The following is a 16,283-nucleotide window of genomic DNA, read 5'->3' on the forward strand; positions in this document are numbered from 1 at the left end:
CCAATAGTACGTGACCTATGCAACGAGTACTTAGGCATTCTAGTCCATCCATTTGGAAAATAGATATCAAACAATTGAAAGCACAAATGGATGTCCTTGAATAGAGAAAATTATGGAACCAACATGCTCAGACAATAAGATGATCAATGAAATATGTGGCAAAGCATGCACAAACACTATAGCATCTATCAAGCAATTGGCGATGACTAGGTCATATATATATATGAGTATATTGACTGAGGAGTCAAATGAGAACATTTGATCATAGGTCATACTCATCGTTTAAGCACAAGTGGTGCTACCACTTTTACATAGAGCATTGATGTGTTCACACCATTAGAGTTGCTTTAGCTCGATTTTTTTGGAGCAAAGCTCCCCCTAGATGTGATATCCCCCCAAAGAGGGATGAACTAACCCTGGGTTCTATCGATAATGACTTCATGTAGATGTTGAAGATGTGGATACTCAATGTTGATGTAGATCTTTTGGAGCAATCCATTGGAGTGTTGCACTTTCAATACCCACAGGGGTTAGTCCCACAAGGAACATACAAGGATATCCATAGAGATAGAGTGAATTGCACATATGATGATGTCCGTGAAAGCATTAGGTTACCTTGTCCCTTGTCTTACCAACAAGATGGTTTGTGACTCCATGAGCTAGTGCAATATATGAAAGTTGATTGCATATGTCCTTGCCAAAATGAATATGAGTGAAGTATTTTGGTGGAGTCACCCTCAAGAACATTCCAGCTCTTCTTCTTTGGGACCCAAATCAATTTGATGGGAATCCTTGGAGTTGTAGTCATACTTGATGAAGTAGAACTTGACGTAGTCTTGGGAACCCACTGGACCATGGCCTTAGGAGCTTCTTCAAATGAATCAATCTCTTCTTCAAGCTTGTCCTTGCCTTTTAGCTTGTGGTCTTGTGGAGGAAGATCATCTTGAGCTTGTGTTCCCTTGAAAGAAATGGGGCCATATTTCTCTTGTTGAGGAACAAACTTCGTCTTTGGTTATTGATCTTCTTCCCACTCAACTCCATTGGAATTAAACTTTTGTTCAAAACCAACACTTTGATTCTTCCGGTGCCTTCCTTGCTTGCGTACAATTTCCTCAAATTGCTTACTTCTGGAAAGGCTCTTGTAAACACCTTTCTCTATAATTACCTTCAATAAGCTATTTTCTTGTTCAAGTGTAACTTGGCTAAGAGAATCATTAATGGAATCAAGAGAACTACTAGAAGCAACAATATTGGATTTAACATGATTATTGTTACTACTAGAGGAAGAATTTTTCTTTCTCTTATTGCTAGATTTTACTTGTCGCATATAAGTAGAAAATAGTAGATGTTTGGCAAGATAAGAAGAACTCTTCTTTCAAATATCATAATTGATAGATTTTAGGAACTCATGCTCTTGCTCTAAATTTAGCTTCTCGAAGCGTAGCTTCTCATGAGTCCTTAGGAGCTCTCTATGATCCTCTAGAGTTGTTTCATGAGCTAACTTAAGAGTGTTTAGTTCTTTAGTTAGATGCTCAATCTCCTTCTTATCATTGTCATTCATTTCACTTGATTAGCAAGATTACTTACAAGTTCATCATAGTTTTCATCACTAGTGTTGTCAACAAGTAAACCATCATCACCTAGAAAATCATCTTCATAACAATTGAAATGAACATACTCAGGATGTGATACCTTAGGGCCTTTGGCCATGAAGCATCTTGCAATTCCTTCATTTGGTGAGCCAAATATGTCGTAGGGGTTGGATGATACAAGTGCAATACCGGCAACACCTTCATCTTGAGTACCTTCAGAGTCAGCGTGATAGCTTCTCTTGGAGTAGTTGTCGGAGTTGGAACCAGATACCTATTCACGAATGTGAGTTTGATGACTTTGTCTTGTGTAGCTCTTTGATGACTTGTCCTTCCATTCTCAATCCTTGATTCTATGAGAGGGTCTTCGTTCATAACAATCATCTCAACTCCTTCTCTCTCTTGGAGGTGATTCATCTCTTCTACTCCTACTTTATGGTGAATCTTGTATTTTCTTGTACGGAGCTGTACACTTATTGGAGTATTGTATGGGTCTTCCACAATTGTAGCAATTACGATCATGACTAGAAGATCTTTTGTCATTGTAGGATCTTGACTTGGAGCTTCTCGCTTTGCTTCTATTCTTCTATAATTTGTTGAAGTTCTTCACCATTAAGCTCAATTCTTCATTCGAGACTAGCTTGTTACTTGATGTCATAGGAGCATCACTTGAAGCTTTGTAAGCATCACTTGACTTGTTGTGAAGCTCATCCTTATCCTTGAGTGACAACTCACAAGTAACAATTCTACCACTGACTTCTATGGGCTTCAGATCTTTGTAATTGGGCATCATTTGGATCAATGTGCACACGGTTTCATATTTTACATCCAAGGCTCTAAGGATCTTCTTGATGATGAATTTGTCGGTCATCTCTTCACTTCCTAAGCCGGCAATCTCATTTGTGATGAGAGCAAGCCCAGAGTACATTTCGATGACTCCTTCACCATCCTTCATCTTGAACATGTCAAGTTGACTTTGAAGCACATACAACTTGGATTCCTTGACGGACTCGGTACCTACGTGCATATCAACCAAAGTATCCCAAATTTCTTTCTCATTCTTAAGGCAGCTGATTTTGTTGAATTGTCTGGGGCACAATCCATTGAAGAGAATGTCGCAAGCTTGAGCATTGTATTGCAACATCTTCAATTCTTCCGCGGTCACTTCTTGATCCGGTTATTTACCATCTTCAAAGTATTCACCTTGCAAGCCAATACAAACAACAGGCCAAATGGCAGGGTTATGACCAAGAATATGCATTTTCATCTTATGCTTCCAACTAGCAAAATCTGTACCATCAAAGTAAGGACCTCTACGGTGGTAATTTTCCTTGCTAGAGACCATACTCTCCTAGGTTGTGAGAGCAAGGCTATGATCACCAAAGCTATGGAAATCAAGGCTAATGGAGACCAAAGCTCAAATACCACTTGTAGGATTGAAAGTTTTCTATAGGCGGTGATTAGACTACTTGACCAAATAAATATATATCCTTTTCCCAATTTTAGTTGTGGGTAGATTTCAGCAATTAGCAAAGTCAAGCAATCAACCTACACATGCAATTCTAAGAGTATAACAGTACAAAGTAAAACATTTCATGAAGGTAAAGGGGAGGGTTTGGAGAAGGCAAACGCAATGGAGACACGGAGACTTTTGGCATGGTTCCAATAGGTGGTGCTATCTTATGTCCAGATTGATGGAGACTTCAACCCACGAAGGGTAACGGCTGCACGAGTCTACAGAGGGATCCACCCACGAAGGGTCCATGAAGAAGTGACCTTGTCTATCCACTATATCCATCGCCCACGAAGCACTTGCCTCACTCGGGTAGATATTCGTGAAGTAGGCGATCTCCTTGCCTTTACAAACTTCTTAGTTCAACTCCACATCATAACGGAGGTTCCCAAGCGACACCTAACCAATCTAGGGGACACCACACACCAAAAGGTAATAGATGGTGTGCAGATGATGATATCCCCAACATCAACTATCTCTCTCTCTCTCAGATTTGACTATGGTGGAAGAGTGATTTGAGTGGAAAGCAACTTGGGGAAGGCTAGAAATCAAGGTTCAAAACGTTTGATTGGAATCTCTTGATCTCAACACATGAGTAGGTGGCTCTCTCTCAGAAAATGGATGGTGGAAGTGTAGGCACGTTCTGATGTCTCTCTCAGAAATGGAGCAGGGGTGGAGGGGTATATATAGCCTCCACACAAAATCCAACCGTTACACACATTTGACTCATCTCGGTGGGACCGAATAGTTAAAGTCAGTAGCAGCGATCAGTTAAAAACTATGAACGTTAGGAATCTCGGTGGGACCAACTGGAATAACTCGGTGTGACAAATGTTCCAGGGCTTAGGGAAAACATCATCTTGGTGGTGCCGATTGCATCAACTCGGTGGGATCGAAGTGAAGTAATAAGCAACAAAGAATCTATTAAGCCAACTCGGTAAGACTGATTGCATAAACTCGGTGAGACCGAAGTGATTGCAATAGATCATAGAGCGCTGGCAAGGCCATCTCGGTGGGACCAAGATCCGTATCGGTGTGACCGAATTGTTAGGATTTCTGGCAGTGGCTATTTCATATGAACTCGGTGGCTCCGGGTAGAAAGAATCGGTGGGGACGAGTTGGGAATTTAGGTTTGGACATATTTGGATGGAGAAAGTGGCCGAGGGTTTCGGCGCAAGTAGACCATTAAGCCACACCTCATCCCCTTTTAATAGTATTGGCATTCCTATGGACTCAGTGTGATCTTGGATCACTAAAATAGAAATGAAGAGTGTTGAGCTTTTGCAAATATTTGTCATTATCATTTTGAGGGTCCACATCTCTTGTTCATGCTATGCCAATCATTGATCTTCCTGAAATATTTATCTTGTCTGGATATTAGTTCAATGAGCTATATGTTGTTATGAATTACCAAAACCACCTAGGGCTTAGTTGCACTTACACATGCATATTGATGTGAATAGTGATACAATGTGATCTTGCTTGTATGTAATTTTGATGTCTCGTGTGCTTTTGTTTTTGTCGTTTCTTTTGTTTGTTTCTTTGGGCCCTCGATCTCAACTTATTTCCCCTTATGAAAAGTTTCTCATCAATCGACACCAGACTCAAACAATCAGTGAGGAGTTCAAATATTTGGAAGCTCAGTTAAACATTATGGAATTCTCAGTCGACTGCATTATATTGGGCTTCTCTGGTTTACATACAAATGTGTCGGATTCAGGGCTCCGTAGACCTAAGACGGTTTGAAATCAGGGGCGTGTGCGAAGATCTCACCCAGCTAAAGCTTCAAAGCTCACCACCCCACATCCTAGCCTCGTCGAGTCCATGCGAGCGGGGAAGAAAATGAACACGACAGTTTACCCAGGTTCGGGCCACCTTGAGGTGTAAAACCCTACGCCTGCTTTGTCGTGGATTGGCCTCACAAGGAGGCTGAGGATTAAATAGTACAATGGATGAGCAGCCTCGCGAGGGCTCAGGTAGTGAGGGTGGAATGGATCCGGTCCACCTCTATGGTGAAGACTAGCCTATATTTATAATGGCCTTGGTCCTCTTCCCTCATAATTTAGGCGGAAAGGGATCCCACAACGGCCAATTTGAAAGGGGATAGGAAGTACATCTAATCCTGACGAAAGGTGGTCTTCGCCTGCAAAGCTTCTGGTTGTGATGCGGCGGTGGGCTCGGCAATGACATCCGTCCTGCCGAGCTCGTGGTCTAGGTCTTGTTGCACCGGAATGAAAACCTTTGGGGGATTTCTTGGGAACCCATGTTCGTCCTGGCCTCCTTAGCAGCAAAGAGGAAACTATCCTCCTCTGCGCCAGCTGGCGCCCACTTAGCCTTGGTCGTCATGGCTTACGTCATCGAGAGCATCGTGAGGCTGGGTACCTGCAAAGAAATCGCCACTCTTTGGGAGGCAAGCTCGGAGGACTGCCCCTCAGGAGGTCTTGGGGTCATTCCCCTCATGAGGTCGAGTCCCTCGCGAGGGTCTTCACTTGGGGGTCCTGCAGCTGGGTTATACTAGGTTGTCGAGGGGGCCAAGCCATGGGCAGCATGCAGGCAGATCTGGGTAACCCCAATCCTAGAACGCCGACAGTAGCCCCCAGGCCCAAGGCACGTTCTAGCTGGGCTTCGAGGCAATGCCAAGGAGTTAAGGGCGAAGCGCCGCGGACCCCCAATCGCCTGCAGGCCAGGCTTGACGTGTGGCACTCAATGGGATGCGGTCGCCTGTGCTCCCCCACGTCGCCTCGGTAACTGCCAAGGCTGACAAAAGACTAGCGTACACCGCAGGGCCATCATTGCTCACACTCGTCTCGCTCCTGATCCCCGCCTCTAGACGAAAGCTTCTCCAGATCCAATCGCAACTCTGCCCCCTTCCTTCTCCTTCCTCAAAGCCGTCGACCATGCGTATGGCGCCTGGGAAGCCTGAGCCCATGGTCCAGGCCATGACCTCCTCCTCTCCTTTGCCTACACTCGACGTGTCCTCGATTGCCGAGGATGGGCATCTCAGCCTCATTCTCCCGCAGACAGTGAGCGAAGGCATCGAATGTGGCGAGACCGTGATCTGGGCCGACTCCGTGGAGTGGAGCACCTTGGCATGGATGGTCTATCCCTTCTTCCTCCATAGCTTCTTCGTGGGGCACATCCCATCCCTCTCGGAGTTCTTCTACGCTATTCTCAGCCAGTACAAGTTCTAGGCTCTCCACCTTCAGCCCAACTCCATCATGTTCTTGTCCATCTTCGCCTTCTACTATGAGGCCTTCATGCGCATGAGGCCCTCCGTGGCGCTCTTCCGACATTTCTTCAGTCTGCGGCTGCACGACCGAACAAAGTGCTCCGCTTCCGCCTCCTTCATCACGGTCCACAAGGGGAATGCCCTCTTGAAGGCCGGGAAGAAGGTGCAGGGCTTCCGGCACCATTTGCTGTTCCTGGACACCAAGGGTCTTAACCCGTGCCTGGAGCTGCTGACGTGCGCCGCCCGAACGGCTCCAGAGGTGGGGCATTCTAAGCTCTTCGACCCACGGACTAAGCCTGTCTTGAAGAGGATAACTGCGGACATGGATGCCAAGTGGTTGACGGGGGAATGCTCGTGAAGGAGTTCTTGACGCAGCGCTTGGCGCTGCTTCAGTTGCACATGAGGCCCATGCAGGAGATTGAGGGTGCGATGGACGACATTTGGCTGTGCCCCGCCAGCCTGACGGGCGAGGAGCTGGACAGGGCCCTGGTCGTCCTGGTCAACAGCGATCTAGGGGAACTCCCCGAGGCCTACACCCAATGTACCACTACGGCAACAGGGAGGAACTGGTGGCCGCCATGCCCGCCTTCGACGAGCTGGGGCTCATGTTATTCGAGAACCCCAACTCCCCCATGCTGGTGTCTTCCAGCGACAACGATGGTGAGGAGGACTCAGAGGAGATTCAGGATGATGACCTGGAGGAAGTGTCCCCCCATCACAGAGCGAGTTCCTCTGCAACCTAGAGGACGACGACACCGACGAGCCCCTGATACGTCTCCAATGTATCTATAATTTTTGATTGCTCCATGCTATATTATCTTCTGCTTTGGACATTATTAGGCTTTATTATCCACTTTTATATTATTTTTGGGACTAACCTATTAACCGGAGGCCCAGCCCAGAATTGCTGTTTTTTTTTCCTGTTTTAGGGTTTCAAAGAAAAGGAATATCAAACGGATTCAAAACGGAATGAAACCTTCGGGAACGTGATTTTCTCACCGAATACAACTCAGGAGACTTGGATCCTACGTCAAGCCAACTAACAGGAGGCTACGAGGTAGGGGGGGCATGCCTGCCCCCCAAGGCGCGCCCTCCACTCTCGTGGGCCCCCTGTTTCTCCACCGACATACTTCCTCCTCCTATATATACCCACGTACCCCCAAACGATCATATACGGAGCCAAAACCCTAACTCCACTGCCGTAACTTTCTGTATCCATGAGATCCCATCTTGGGGCCTGTTCCGGAGCTCCGCCGGAGGGGGCATCGATCACGGAGGGCTTCTACATCAACACCATAGCCTCTTTGATGAAGTGTGAGTAGTTTACTTCAGACCTACGGGTCCATAGTTATTAGCTAGATGGCTTCTTCTCTCTTTTTGGATCTCAATACAATGTTCTCCCCCTCTCTTGTGGAGATCTATTCGATGTAATCTTCTTTTTGTGGTGTGTTTGTTGAGACCGATGAATTGTGGGTTTATGATCGAGTTTATCTATGAACAATATTTGAATCTTCTCTCAATTCTTTTATGTATGATTGGTTATCTTTGCAAGTATCCTCGAATTATCAGTTTGGTTTGGCCTACTAGATTGATCTTTCTTGCAATGGGACAAGTGCTTATCTTTGGGTTCACTCTTGCGGTGTCCTTTCCCAATGACAGTAGGGGCAGCAAGGCACGTATTGTATTGTTGCCATTGAGGATAACAAGATGGGGTTTTCATCATATTGCATGAGTTTATCCCTCTACATCATGTCATCTTGCTTAAAGCATTACTCTGTTCTCTTGAACTTAATACTCTAGATGCATGCTGGATAGCGGTCGATGTGTGGAGTAATAGTAGTAGATGCAGGCAGGAGTCGGCCTACTTGTCTCGGACGTGATGCCTATATACATGATCATACCTAGATATTCTCATAACTATGCTCAATTCTGTCAATTGCTCAACAGTAATTTGTTCACCCACCGTAAAATACTTATGCTCTTGAGAGAAACCACTAGTGAAACCTATGGCCCCCGGTCTATCTTCATCATATTAATGTAGCGACCAGACCTCAAACAGTCTGATCTCTGTGCTCCGGTGTCATCCCTGGATCAGTAATGCTGACACCACACAGTACTCAGAGGATTTATAACAGAGTAGCAATCACACACTTATTACATCGAGTGTCTCAAAAGAGAACTTATTACAATAAACATGGCTTAAGGCCATCTAATAACGATAACAGCGGAAGGCATGGAAGATAAGTGAGTCCATCAACTCCAACGGCATCACTGAGTATAGAACCACGACCTAAAACTCCTTAATCATCGTCTAAAAAGTCTGCAACATTAACGTTGCAGCCCGAAAACGGGTCAGCACATGGAATATGCTGGCAAGGTAACACATAGAGAATAATGGAAAGCAACAGCTATACTATATGCATATTTGGCTGGTGGAAAGCTCTATGGTTACTGTTTTTGCGTAAAGCCAATTTTTCCCTACTTCAAAGGAATAAAATTAATTACTATCATGGTGGTTGTTAAACATTGAGAATGGTTGAAAGCATTCTCAATCCCAATTAAGTAGCATCATTAAAACCCATCAAAATTAATTTAGAGTAACATGTTGAGATTCACACGATAATCCAGGTACTAGATACTCAAGATGTCCATAACCGGGGACACGGCTAACCATGATTAGTTTGTTACACTCTGCAGAGGTTTGCGCACTTTTCCCCACAAGACTCGATCGCCTCCGTTTGGTTTCTCACACTACATGGTGTTTGAGAAGACGGATGACCGAGACATAGTCTTTCAGAAGCGCTAGCACATTACGATCGGGTAGACCGTACCACCTACATCCCCTACATCTGCTAGTCTACCACTGTAAGAGTTCGCACAACTTAGTCAACTATGCCAGAGCCCATAATGGCTTATGGCTGCACACGGAAGTTTCTAGTATGAATAATCTCATGATCCCTTTGAGCCTGGGTGGCGGTCCAAAGAAAATAGGCAAGTCCTGGAAACCCCAGGTGCCTCAATCCACCCAGATGTGTGTTAGGTTGCCACCTTAGATAAACCATTAATTATGTCATGGATATCACTCACCCAATCCACGTCTACTAGCATAGCATGGCATAATAAGCAAACGTAGAAGTAACTCCCAAAGGTTTGATAATAAACAGGTAATAGGTACTACCTCATCTACTTCCCATCCCACAATTTAATTAGATCCTAATCATGCAATGTGTGAGGACTGATCTAATGCAATAAAACTGGGTTGTAGAAAAGGTATGATCAAAGTGTTACTTGCCTTGCTGATGATCCGCGAAACCTAGAGATTCAACGTAACAGGCGGCACACTCCGGGTATTCTATCACAGACAAACAACAAGCATACAATAAGTACTCATCTAATGCACAGGTAAAACTCAAATAGAAGATCTAACCAGAAAGTTCAACTTAAGAACCCTGGTTGGCAAAAAGAATCAAATCGAACGAAGCAAAAGAAATCAAACGGCGAAAGAAAACAACTTCGTTCTAGCAATCTGGATCTAGGGCAAATTTTACAGTAGCAAAAACTTGTTTAAGTTGATTATTCGGAAAGAGGGTTTCGAGACGAAACTCCAGGCGCTTGAATCACCTGATTCAGATAAACGAGCGAAAAGTTATACTAAAACGAAAATCGGATCAGAAATCGCGATCAGAAAATAACCGCGGAAAATCCAACGAAAAAGACAAACGACGAACAATTTTTTTTATTTTTTTCTTATTTTTTTAAGAAAAACTGCATGGAAAACGAGGTGGCGGCGAACCTCGAAAGTTGCACAGCTCCAGCGGCGGCGGCGGCGGGCGGCGGCGGCTGGGGCCGCGGCTAGCTAGGGTTTGGGGCTGGTGGCTGGGCTCCTCCTCTCGGGCTTCGGCGCCTTATAAAGGCCCCCGGCCAGCGGTGTCCTGGCCGGTTACGGCCCGTAGTCGGTTCGCGTTTTTTTTAAATCCGCTCGGAAGAAAAATAAAAGAAATACTAAACGGACTCCAAAAATCAGGAAATAAATTTTGCCGGGTTTCTAAAATCAAGACCGATAAAGTGAACATTTATCTGGGCCCAAACTACAACTTTGAAAAACACGCTTTTTTCCTAAATTCAAATAAAAATACCGAAAAACTCCGAAATAAATCTTATTTGATTTTTTTATTAAATCCTCAATATTTCTATATTTTGGGAAAGTCATTTTATTCCCTCTCTCATATTTTTGTAATAGAAATAATTGATGATAAAATAAATAAAATCAAATGATCCTGTTTACATAATTTGAGAAAACTCAAATATGTAAATAACGAAATCCCCAACTCTCTCCGTGGGTCCTTGAGTTGCTTAGGATTTTCTAGGATCAAAACCAAAAGCAAAATAAAATATGATATGCATGATGACCTAATGTATAACATTCCAAATTGAAAATTTGGGATGTTACAAACCTACCCCCCTTAAGATGAATCTCGCCCTCGAGATTCGGGTTGGCTAGAAAATAGGTGAGGGTGGTCTTTGAGCAAATCTTCCTCTCGCTCCCAGGTGGCTTCATCCTCTGTGTGGTGGCTCCACTGAACTTTGCAAAACTTGATAACCTTGCTACGAGTAACTCGGCTGGCAAACTCAAGAATTGACTAGTTTCTCCTCATAGGTCAAATTGTTATCCAACTGAATTGCTTCTAATGGCACTGTGTTTCTCAAAGGTATGTCAGCCATCTCCGCGTGACACTTCTTCAACTGAGAAACGTGAAACACATCATGCACTCCTGCCAATCCTTCTGGCAATTCCAACTTGTAAGCTACTTCTCCCATACGCTCCAAAACTCAATATGGTCCTATAAATCGTGGTGCTAACTTCCCCTTAACTCCAAATCACTCAATCCCTCGAAGTGGGGATACTCGAAGATAAGCTCTGTCTCCGACTTCGTAAACTGTCTCCTTGCGTTTAGAATCTGCGTAGCTCTTCTGTCTAGACTGGGCTACCTTGAGCCTATCACGAATCAACTTTACCTTCTGTTCAGACTCTTTAATCAGATCTGGTCCAAACAACTGGCGGTCTCCAACTTCGTCCCATGACAACGGTGTCCTGCACCTTCTTCCGTACAAAGCTTCGAAAGGTGCCATCTTCAAACTGGTCTGATAGCTATTATTGTAAGAAAACTCTGCATATGGAAAATTATCGTCCCAACTAGATCCATAATCTAGTGCACATGCTCTCAACATATCTTCCAAAATCTGATTGACTCTCTCAGTCTGTCCATCTGTCTGCGGGTGAAAAGCTGTACTGAATTCTAGCCTAGTATCGAAAGTCTCATGCAACTTCTTCCAGAACTTTGAGGTAAACTGGGTTCCTCTATCCGATACGATGCTCCTCGGAACTCCATGCAAACATACGATCCTGGTCATGTATATCTTTGCCAACTTAGCACTAGTGTAAGTGGTCTTTACTGGGATGAAATGAGCTACTTTCATCAACCAATCGACTACAACCCAAATCGAGTCATAGCCAGAACGAGTCCTTGGCAATCCCGTGATAAAATCAATGCCTAGCTTATCCCACTTCCATTCGGGTATCGGCAATGGTTGCAACAATCCTGCTGGCTTCTGATGTTCTACCTTTACTCTCTGACATACATCACAAACTGCTACATACTCCGCAATATCCTTCTTCATTCCGGTCCACCAGATAATATCCTTCAAATCCAAATACATCTTGGTATTTCCTGGGTGAATCGAATACGGTGAATCATGGGCCTCTTGCAGAATCAACTTCCTAATCTTCGGGTTATTGGGCACGTAAACACGGTCTTCAAACCATAGGGTGTCGTGCTCATCCTCACGAAATCCTTTAGCTTTTCCTTTGCTCAGTTTCTCCTTTATAGCGGCAATCTCTTTGTCAGTTTTGTGAGCTTCTCTGATTTTGTCCATCAAAGTTGACTGAATCTCTAATGCTGCTACATAGCCTCTCAGAACTATTTCCACACATAGTTCACGAAGATTTTCTGCTAACTCCTTGGGTATTTCTCCCGTCATTAGCGTATTGACATGGCTCTTGCGGCTTAATGCATCAGCTACTACATTAGCCTTCCCGGGATGATAATGCAATTTCATATCATAATCCTTGATAAGCTCCAACCATCTCCTTTGTCTGAGGTTCAACTCCTTTTGCGTGAAAATATACTTCAAACTCTTATGATCCGTGTACACCTCACAATGATTTCCAATGAGGAAATGTCTCCATGTCTTCAGCGCATGCACTACGGCTGCTAACTCCAAATCATGCATAGCATAATTCAATTCGTGGGGCTTCAGTTGTCGTGAAGCATACGAAACAACTCTCCCTTCCTGCATAAGCACTGCTCTAAGTCCTCGGCGTGAAGCGTCGCAATACACCTCATAATCCTTGGTTTGATCTGGCAAAATCAACACTGGTGAGGTCACCAAATGTTTCTTCAACTCCTGGAAACTTGCCTCACACTCATCAGTCCATTTGAACTTAGTATCCTTCTTCAGCAACTCCGTCATAGGCTTTGCAATCTTTGAGAAATTCTCAATAAATCTCCGGTAGTATCCTGCGAGTCCAAGAAAACTCCGGATCTCTCCAACTGTTGTTGGTGCTTCCCACTTGGTCGCGGTTTCAACTTTAGCGGGATCTACTGCTATACCTTCTCCGGATATAACGTGTCCGAGGAATCCTACTTCCTTCAACCAAAATTCACATTTGCTGAACTTGGCATATAATTGATGTTCTCTGAGCTTTCCAAGTACCAAACGCAAATGCTCCTTATGCTCCTCTTCATTCTTCGAATAAACCAGGATATCATCAATGAACACTACGACGAACTTATCCAAAAATTCCATAAACACTTTGTTCATCATGTTCATAAAATAGGCAGGCGCGTTAGTCAGTCCAAATGACATAACGGTATACTCATATAGTCCATATCTTGTGGTGAAAGCTGTCTTAGGTATATCCTGTTCTTGAATCTTCAACTGGTGGTATCCTGATCGCAAATCGATCTTGGAAAACACTTTAGCTCCTTGCAATCGATGAAACAGATCGTTGATCATTGGTAGTGGGTACTTGTTCTTGATTGTTACTTTGTTCGATCCTCGATAATCAACAACCATCCTTAACGATCCATCCTTCTTCTCCACTAGAAGTACTGGCGATCCCCAAGGCGAAGAACTTGGGCGAATATATCCCTTATCCAGTAACTCCTTAATCTGCTTCTTAATTTCCACCAAATCTTTTGCTGGCATCCTATATGGTCTCTTCGATATTGGCCCAGTGCCTGGCAATAGCTCAATCAAAAACTCAATGTCTCTATCCGGTGGCATGCCTGGCAACTCTTCGGGAAATACATCAGGAAAATCCTTTACCACTGGTACTTCCTCCTGCACAACTCCTGTTAGGCAATTTACTTGTGTCCTTTTTGGTACATGCCGGGATACATACTTGATCCTTCTCCCTTCTGGTGTGGTAAGCAAAATTGACTTACTAGCACACTCAATATTCCCTTTATACTTTGATAACCAATCCATGCCTAATATCACATCCAATCCTTGAGATTCCAATACTATTAGGTCTGAGGGAAAAACATAGTTACCAATCCTTAATGGTAACCGATCACACCATAAACTTGCCACATACTCTGCTCCTGGCGAGGTTACTAACATGGGTGACCTAAGGGCTTGGGTTGGTAGGTTATACTTATCCACAAATCCCCTTGAGATGTATGAATGCGATGCACCAGTATCAAAAAGAACGAGTGTAGTAAATGACTTAACCAAAAACTTACCTATTACTGCATCGGGCTGAGCTTCAACCTCCTCCATGCTAACGTGGTTCACCTGTCCCCTGTTGAAAGGGTTCGGCTTCTTCCCAGAACTTCCATTGCCATTTTGGCCTTCAGGACATTCATTTGCAAAATGTCCTGGCTTCGAACACTTATAGCAAGTGACGTGACTCAAGTCCTTCTTGGCTGGGGTCGATGGGGTGCTGCGGTTATGGCCATTGCTTCCTCCATTCCCATTACCATTCTTGGTGCCATTGTGATTGTGCGAGCTACCTACTCCATGGGTATGCTGAAAATGTCCTCCTGGTCTAGGGGTAAAACGAGGCTTTTGCTGAGCTCCTGAATTATACTTTCCTTGTCCATACTTCCTCTTGCGGTTCTCAATTTGCTACTGCTTCCCTTCAATCATAAAAGCACGATCTACCAACTCCTGGTAGTTGTTGAAGGTGGCTACCATCAACTGCATGCTCAATTCATCATTCAGTCCTTCCAGGAATTTCTCCTGCTTAGCTGCATCCATAGCAACGTCATCTGGGGCATAACGTGCTAGCTTACTAAACTCCTCCACATACTGGCCAACTGTCCGTCCTCCTTGGCGCAAGTTACGAAACTCACGCTTCTTCATGGCCATTGCTCCTGCTGAAACATGGGCAGTACGAAAAGCTTGCTGAAACTGGTCCCATGTGACAGTGTCGACTGGGAAGGTGGCTGTGAAATTCTCCCACCAGAGGCTGCGGGTCCTTCTAACTGGTGTGCGGCAAACTTAACCTTCCCCACATCTGTGCATCCTGCTGTGGTCAACTCCCTGGATATCTTGCGGAGCCAATCATCTGCTACTATCGGCTCGGTGCTACTAGAAAACACCAGCGGATTCAGCCTAAGAAAACGGGCTAAGTGGTCAACAGGTGGTGGTGGTGGGTTGTTGTTGTTGTTCCCCTGATTCTGATTCTGAACTAGCAACTGCATCAAGGTGTTCTGCTGCTGGATCAACTGAGTGAGCTCCGGCGGAAAGGCAAATCCGGAGTCACGTCTCGGAGGCATCTGAGGGTTTATAAAAGATGAGATATAAGAATAGAGGGGGTCTAAAGGGAAAACACTACCCATATGCACATGAGGCAAAAGCACACAATTCACTTCAATCAATCAAACAAGGCATACAATCGATCTAGCTATCGCAAGAGTGCTCGGACTACTATATTTACATGGTAGACTACTACTACTGATGAGGTGGTCTACTAGAAATATTCTACGGTTGTAGACTCCATGATATCTTCTCCTGCTTCATCAACATAGTCATCATCGCTACTTTCTACTTCCGAGTCGGTGGCGTCAATGATGATGTAGTCTTCCGGGCTAATCTCCTTGGGTTCTTCGTCTTCATCTACTGGTGTTGGGCTTCCCATAAATATTCCAATCTTCTTAATCAGATCGTCATTCTTCTCCACCAATACTTCAATTTCTTCTTCATAACCTTCACATGTAGCCTTGAGTTCTTCCTCCAGTTCCTTGATTCTAGTCTTAGCTTTCTTCAGATCTATCATGTCGGCGCACATCTGATTCTCCTGTCGTCGAATGTGCTGGTTTAATTCCTGAATAACAGCTGCAATTGATCTATCTTTCCTGGTGCTGATCATCTCCCAGTGTTCATCTCGGCGCCCACAAATCTGGTAGATAGTATCCTTATGATCCTTGCGGTAGACTTCTCCAATGCGTCCCATGGCGATGTGAGCTGCCATGCTCTTTCCTAGACTCCAAGTTGGTGCATCAAAAGAAAACTCCATGGGCTCAGTGACTGGCATGAACGTCCTTCCTGGAACTTGAACTTGTATCATCCAGCGCTCTTCTTTAGGTAAAGTGGCGTTGTAGATTCCCGTGAAGCTTGGTATTCCTTGTTCAGGTATCTAGTGACTTCCTTCAAGTGGCGTCCGAAGGGTGTATCTTCATCCGGTTGGGTGAACTTGTTCCTTGCATCCGCCATCCTAAAGAGTAGAAAAGATGAGAGGTCAGAAGAGAAGAGAGTGAGTAGTGATCTAGGTCTTTATCTTAGTGGTCGTGTCCTACAGTCAGCGTGTGCTCTGATACCATCTCTGTAGCGACCAGACCTCAAACAGTCTGATCTCTGTGCTCCGGTGTCATCCCTGGATCAG

The sequence above is a fragment of the Triticum urartu genome, chromosome 4A, assembly GCF_056163025.1.
Source record: "Triticum urartu cultivar PI428250 chromosome 4A, HENAU_Tu73, whole genome shotgun sequence".
NCBI lineage: Eukaryota > Viridiplantae > Streptophyta > Magnoliopsida > Poales > Poaceae > Triticum > Triticum urartu.